General features: G+C 36.0%; 1 long non-coding RNA gene across 1 annotated transcript; it reads right to left on the bottom strand.

The window, feature by feature from the left end:
* Positions 1-635: 635 nt before the first annotated feature.
* LOC123867265 lies at positions 636-6,191 on the bottom strand. Its single transcript, XR_006796369.1, has 2 exons — positions 6,135-6,191; positions 636-736 (listed from the first exon to the last, which is right to left on the bottom strand). It is a non-coding gene; the product is annotated as an uncharacterized LOC123867265 (long non-coding RNA).
* Between the last annotated feature and the right edge of the window lie 1,222 nt (positions 6,192-7,413).

Here is a 7,413-nt window from a genome sequence, read left to right as displayed (position 1 = left end):
TTTTTTTTTACATTTTCACACGAATGAAGTTGTGGGCATCAGTTTTGAAAGGGGCCCTGATTCTCTATGACTCTTATGGCTCTAATATCGTGTACGTAAAGTGCAGTTAAGAGATCTAGAAACCGCAAAAATGGAGTTAAAAAGACCTAGACATTGTAATTAAATAGTATTCAAAATAACTGTTGAAGAAACGTGTATTTTTATTATTCTAAAATCTTTATTCAAAGTACCTAACAGTAAAAATCAAAAAATCTACATTTGTACTAAGCAAATAAAAACATTTTTGTACGGATCCCTTTAATAAAACATAATTTCATGCTTGACTGCACTTTCTTGAACCGCAAAACACTAAAAGATGTTCGTCCGTCTGTCACCGAACCCCGATCAGATAAACGATATCTGTAATTTCAATCGATATGTCATAATTAATTTAATCAATTAAGATTCTTGCTTCTCGTAATGGAATCTTGTATGGGCAGTAATTAATATTTATGTGACAATATCATGGCAATGTCTCTTTAAAATTATAGTTTAAAAAAACTTAATTTCGATGTTTTGATCTGTGTAAAATCCTTCTAATACATGTATTATTTATGCAAAAATGTGTTTGTAATATACAAAGGTGTAATATACAAGGTTTGTTCTTGAATCATGGCACAACAGAGCAACGGTTCGTCGTGAGTTTTTGCATGAATAAATATTAGGTATGACTATACCTAAAGACCTGGGGAGTGAACTTAGGCTACTTTCTATCTCGGGAAATCAAAGAGTCAATATGGGATTTTTTAAACGTAAATCCACGCGGACGAAGTCGCGGTCGTTATCTAGTCTATTAGATCATTACTTTTTTGTAATATACTCAATATTACAAGAAAGTAATGATCCACAGTTATTCAAGAAAATCTGTAGATCATGATTTAATATTTCAACCATTCTTTTTTACAAAGTCAGTACTTCCATATAAAAATATTACAATAAAACTTAAAGCTAGTCTGATTACAATACAAATCATGCCCGCGTGGAATGGTGCCAAGAATACTGGCTGCATTTCCGCGTTGGACAGCCAGGCTGATCCGTTGCGCAAAAAATGAGCCAGCCCTTCTGTCACCCCCGATGAGGCTATTATTTATTATATTTATTTATTATTATTTACATTAAAAATATACAGAGAATTTTTGTTACAGTCAGAAAACGCGGTGAAAAGTACTTCCAATAGATAGCTAAATATAGGTCAGTAATTTATTTGATGTCTTTGTGGTAATATCGCAGACGAATTTCTTATTATTGGACAATTTTATTACAGCATAATCTGCTGGATTTAATAAGAATTAGAAAAGGGACGCACTCGCTCGCGGCTCCCTCCCATCCCGAATTCCCGGCCGTTTTTAACCGCAAAATATTCGGAGATAATTAAAAAGCTCTGCTGATTGCTTTCTCCCAGTTCCTACTTTCTTCCGGGTATGCTAATTAATCCATACAAATTGTGGGCTCCGACCACCCTACTGATTGCCTCTGACCACTACACTTTATGGAAAACATCGACAGAGCCTTTATAAAGGGAGGTAAATAAAATATGCTCGACTCAACTCGAATTTTCCATTTTGAACTTTGAAGAATTTTATAATAGAATTTTTTTTTAAGATATCTTTAAAAAAATCTTATTAATATACCTACGTGAACTATAATACAAATAACCTAACCTAAACGACTTAAATCCTAATTTCCTATCCTATCCTAATTTTTCTTTACTTTTTATATAACAGGAAAATAAATTATATATTGTACATCTTCACATCCTTAAACTCTCTTGAGTTTATGTGGACTGTTAATAGTAAATAAAATATGCTTTTAGTTATTTAATAACAAAATTCGTAAGATCCGATCGGCAATCGAACCTGAGACTTTTTCATTGCACGGCGATGTAAGGATCCGTAACAAACTCAGAGATCTTTATAAGGATTCTATTATACTTGGAGCCTCGTACCTAGATAGCTGTTCACACAGATTCGCTTTATACCTACCTAATGTAGACAAGAAATAAGGATTTATCTAAATTCTCATGAGATCGACGCCACGGGCGTTTGGTATATGCTTTTGACGATTCAAAAGTATGCACTTGTAAAAGTCTAATTGAATAAAAATGTTTTGGAATTTTGTATTTTTGCTAGTTTTTAACCCCCGACCCAAAAAGAGGGGTGTTATAAGTTTGACGTGTGTATCTGTGTATCTATCTGTCTATGGCATCGTAGCTCCTAAACTAATGAACCAATTTTAATTTACTTTTCATTGTTTGAAAGGTGGCTTGATCGAGAGTGTTCTTAGCCATAATCCAAGAAAATCGGTTCAGCCGTTTGATTGTTATCAGCTCTTGTCTAGTTCCTGTAACCTTCACTTGTTGGGGGTGTTATAAATTTTAATTTACACTTTTCTTTACAAATACGAGCAAGTACGTCTGGGACAGAGCTCGCAAGGCAAGTAAACTCATAGCGCCACCGTCGTCATTCAAGTAGGTACATGTGTAGATGCAGGACGCCAGCATTGTTATGCAAGCGTCGTCTCACGTCACCCATCCGCTCGTCGCGTCGATGCACCAGGCTCCATAGCTATCGGGAATTTCTCCACGCCTGCATCGGTGCCGACTTTATAGCCAATTTGCGGGCTCGGAGGAATTTTGATGTCGAGTGAAGTTTTATAACACTGTTCAAGTGTTTAGGTGATACGCTGAATGTGGTGACACCAAAAAATCGTCAGAGCTTTTTTATATACTTTTATTTAAATGCTTTTACAGTGCTGTGTGCCAGCTTTATCATACCCTTAATTTTATTTACTCTGTAAAAATCTGAGCAATTTATGAAGCTACTAAGCTAAGCTACTAATTTATGAGCAAATCACGCATATGCCCATTACCCGATTCACACAGAACTTTCGTAGTTTAAAAGCAATATTAATCCAGATATATTTATAACAAGTTTTTTTTTATATTTTACTCGAACTTTGGATCATACTTACAACTTACCTAATCTCGAATCTAAATTAGGTGAATCCAAAAGAAAATGCTTAATGCATTTATGCTGTATCATCTTTCAAGTCCCTAATGCAACACCGTTGCGTATCAATTCAATAAGAAAGTAGTGATTCTATTGAAAACTGAAACCAGCTAAATCATCCGACATCGCAAAAGATGTTGATAATCTAAAGTTGCTTTTTATCAAACCCAATCTAAAGTCGTCTGTTCTTTAAAAAAGAAGGTTAAGTTTTTCTTACAACGCGTGTAGCTGATGATTTAAATTGAAAGGTATCTGGTAGAATCACAAAATGGCTAACGGTCAAGAACTAAACGCCTCTTCTCGAAAAGGAGATGCTATGGTCCATTATTTTACGTGATAATCCTGTCTGCCAAAATACTGGACCACTGGGTCAGAATCAGTAAAGGAGTGTGCGTGACATGTTGACGTGCAGTTGTCATTTTGTATATGTGATGATTAGATTAGTACTTATCAGATCAGAAAATCAGATTAAAAAATGTCTCAACCAGAAGACATCCCTTCCTCAAAATATTGATATAGATTTTAGTCTTGCCATTTTTGTGTGCTTGATTGGCGAGCTACTCTTGAAAAAAATCTAATATGACGTGTAGCTCGCAAATAAATCTTGTAAGTAGATAAACACTAAAAAGTGCACAGTATATTTTTTTAAACAGTAACTGTAAATCGATATTTTTGATTCCCTGATCTCCTCAATAGGAGGCGGACGTCTTAACTATTGAGCTATCATGGCTAGCACGGCATAGGTCTAGAGCTTACTTAAATAAACAAATAAAACAAATTAATATTCTTTTATTAGGGGCCATAGCGCAAACACAGTACACCAAATCATAACACAGCAGCAAATAATACAAATACTTACAAATAAACTTAAAGAAATACTTATTTAAAATACGGCTTTCCATGCATTTCAACCCTTACTTGTCTCTAAATAAATAAGGATGCCATGTCTTCTCTTCCCTTACGTATTACTCGATGTTCAAGGGGCATCAAATCGTGACTGCAGCTGACGCAACGCCATTGCAGCGTCCAATAAATTAAAATATTAGGAGCCGTGAAAGCGTACGTAGTTGCACCATAAGTAGGGCTTTAGCCAATTGATATTGTTTATTTAATGGTTAGCTCACGTCCGTTGTAATAGGTTTGATATTTCTCCATTGATAAAATCTAGCTTGTCAGATTTGTTTTATAGGTACTTGGTGGGAATTAGACCGATTCATAAATAAGTCTGTGTAGAAATACCTAGAGAGAGACCTCCCTGGCGTGGTGGTAAGCGCGGTGGTGTTATTAGTGGAATGTCCCGGGTTCGATTCCCGGCAGGGGTTTGGAATTTTATAATTTCTAAATTTCTGGTCTGGTGGGAGGCTAGGCCGTGGCTAGTTACCACCCTAACGGCCAAGCTGTGCCGCCAAGCGATTTAGCGTTCTGGTACGATGCCGTGCAGAAACCAAAGGGGTTTGGGTTTAATAAAATTTGCAAATTGTGAAGCCCTCTATGTCTACTTAGCCTAAATAACGAAGAAAATCTGATTACTTCATTGCCGGGCGTTATAAATGTGCCACCTGGTCTAAATATCTAACGAGAAACTCATTACTGCAGTTAGGTATTCCGTACACTTTTACAGTAAAATAGGATAAAACTGAGTTACATTGTACAGCATTATACTTAAAATGTAAAAGGGAATTAAGTTTCTCTTACGTTACTTTAGGGGTAAGCTCATTAACCCAGTAAGGATTACGTTACATACTCCCTTATGCGTCGTCATTTCACCTTACGCTGTATGTATGTTTTGTAGTAGTATTTCTTGGCGTAAGTGCCTTAACCCTCTTTATCGTATTAACCATATAGGTCAGGCTTGTTTCGCTGAAGAAAGCCGTATATAATCTTATTTGTCTTATTATTGTTTTGAATGAAGATACTGTCTCTAGTCAAGACCTACTCGATATTTCCATGGTCAAAATCCCAATAATATCTATAGCCCTTTGAAATCCTAGCATAAGGCGAAATTATTTTTAAAACTTCTTGAATTTTACATTTTTTTTTTTGTGTAGTTTAAGACCTATAAGCCTTTCGAGATTTCAGTATAAGGCGAAATTATTTTGAAACCACGTTCTTGAATTTTACAATGATTTTTTTGTGTAGTTTATTTAGTGCCAAGTTTTTCTGCAATTTCATCTGCAGGAATTCAGTTTTTGATGAACCCATAGGAATTTCTGAAAATCCTTTCTTAATGGGAGTTTTGCTTTAAGAAATTTATGGTAATAATCATATGAGTCATATGATTCATGACTTATATCATAAATCATCATCAATAGCCTATGACCACAGCTATTACAGTCCACTGCTGGACTAAAGGCTAACAGATGTGCCCTATGTATATGATAATATGATATATCCATCAGCCTGTATGCATCAATCTGCTAGACATAGGCCTTTTCAAGAGGTTCTCCGCCTTCTTCATCCACCCGCCTCCCGTCTCCAACTAAAGTTATTTTCAACCAATATTCAAAAGTAATTAACACAACTAATGTTTTGTATATTAATCTTGTACTCCAGACAGCCTTGAATTTCGAAATATTCCTGATATTATACTTGTAATAACTCAAACACAAATCATCAACATCGAGGGAACAGGAGCAATCGGAAATCGCTTAGACTCTCCAAGCAGAAGTTTGTTGGTCAACAACCGATTCTGTTTTGATTACTTTCAACTAATTTCCTGCTATTACTTTAAAATTCTCTGTTTATTTTTGTATTCTTAAATATTGTAGGTATCGGCCCTTTTCCTGGGTACTTCTGGAATCACCTCGATTTTGATAACAGTTTCATTCAGAAGCTAAAAAGTTGTAAAGCTGAAATTTTTACACAATCTCTTTGCTCTAAGGTCTAATGGATAAATAATCGTTTCACTCAATATGATATTATTACTATCACACTAATATTATAAAGGCGAAAGTTTGTATGTGTGTGTGTGTGTGTGTGTGTGTTTGTGTGTGTGTGTGTGTATGTTTGTTACTCCTTCACGCTAAAACTACTGGACGGATTGAGCTGAAATTTAAAATGAAGATAGATTATACTCTGAATTAGCACATAGGCTACTTTTTATCCCGGAAAATCAAAGAGTTCCCACGGGATTTTAAAAAACTACATCCACGTGAACGAAGTCGCGGGCATCAGCTAGTTAACCCATAATTACCAAGACTAGAATGGTGCTGAACAGCGAGGCTGATTCTTTACACACAAAATTAATACCTACTATACCTGCGCACTTCCCGTAGAACTCAGGAATGATGCCTATCTAGATTTTGGAAAATAAAACATTATCTACATACAAAATCATATCTAAACGTTGTAGTGTTTTTCAAGAAACCAAATAAGTAGGTGCATATTTTTAATGATAATCAAATATGTATATCATGAAAGTTTTGCTTGTTTAAGTATCATTATCATCAGCCTGTGGACGTCCACTGTTGGACATAGGCCTTCCCTATAAGCGCCACCACACCCGGTCCTCAGCCGTCCTCATTCAGCCACTTCCCGCCAGCCGCTTTATATCGTCGGTCCATCGTGCTGGAGGGCGTTCCACGCCTGCCTAAACGCGGTCTCCACTCATGGACTTACCGGCTCCAACGGCCATCGCCTCTACGACAGGCATGGCCTGCCCACTGTCTCTTCAGCTTTCTAATAGTTTGGGCTATGTCAGTGGCCTTGGTTAAGTATAAGATACCCAAAACCTTTTACTTAAAGGTTTCCATGCAATTTAAAACATTGAACCCTGAAAGAGAGTTGATAAGAGCCTGTAAGTACCGAACTCTTTTTGCCTAAATAATATTACGCTTTCACTCGCAAACTCGTTAAAATTCTCCTTATTTAGGAATACCTATCTAATATTTTACGTGACTGCTCTGATAATATCTTGCCTAAAGATTCCATTAGGCCCTTTGCACGTTTTTTTACTCTGCATCCTTTTGTTAAAGAGTAATCTCTCGTAACGGTTATGCTTTGCGTTCACACTTACATTTTAGAGATCCGCAAAAAATTGTTGTAGATGAGAATGTATTTACGTCAGTTATTTTATGTGATATTGCTTGCTTATTTAAACAACGTTACGCAATAACGTTTTATTTGTAACATGACTTTATATTTTGTAAACCTAATAAACCCCCGACCCAAAAAGAGGGGTGTTATAAGTTTGACGTGTGTTTGTGTATCTGTTTGTGGCATCGTAGCTCCTAAACTAATGAACCGATTTTAATTTAGTTTTTTTGTTTGAAAGGTGGCTAATACACAGATACACACGTCAAACTTATAACACTCCTCTTTTTGGGTCGGGGGTTAAAAAGTGGAGGGGAAAACTGATGCCGGAATT

Source organism: Maniola jurtina, chromosome 7, assembly GCF_905333055.1.
Source record: "Maniola jurtina chromosome 7, ilManJurt1.1, whole genome shotgun sequence".
Classification (NCBI taxonomy): Eukaryota; Metazoa; Arthropoda; class Insecta; order Lepidoptera; family Nymphalidae; genus Maniola; species Maniola jurtina.
This window is presented reverse-complemented; position numbering and strand designations above follow the sequence as displayed.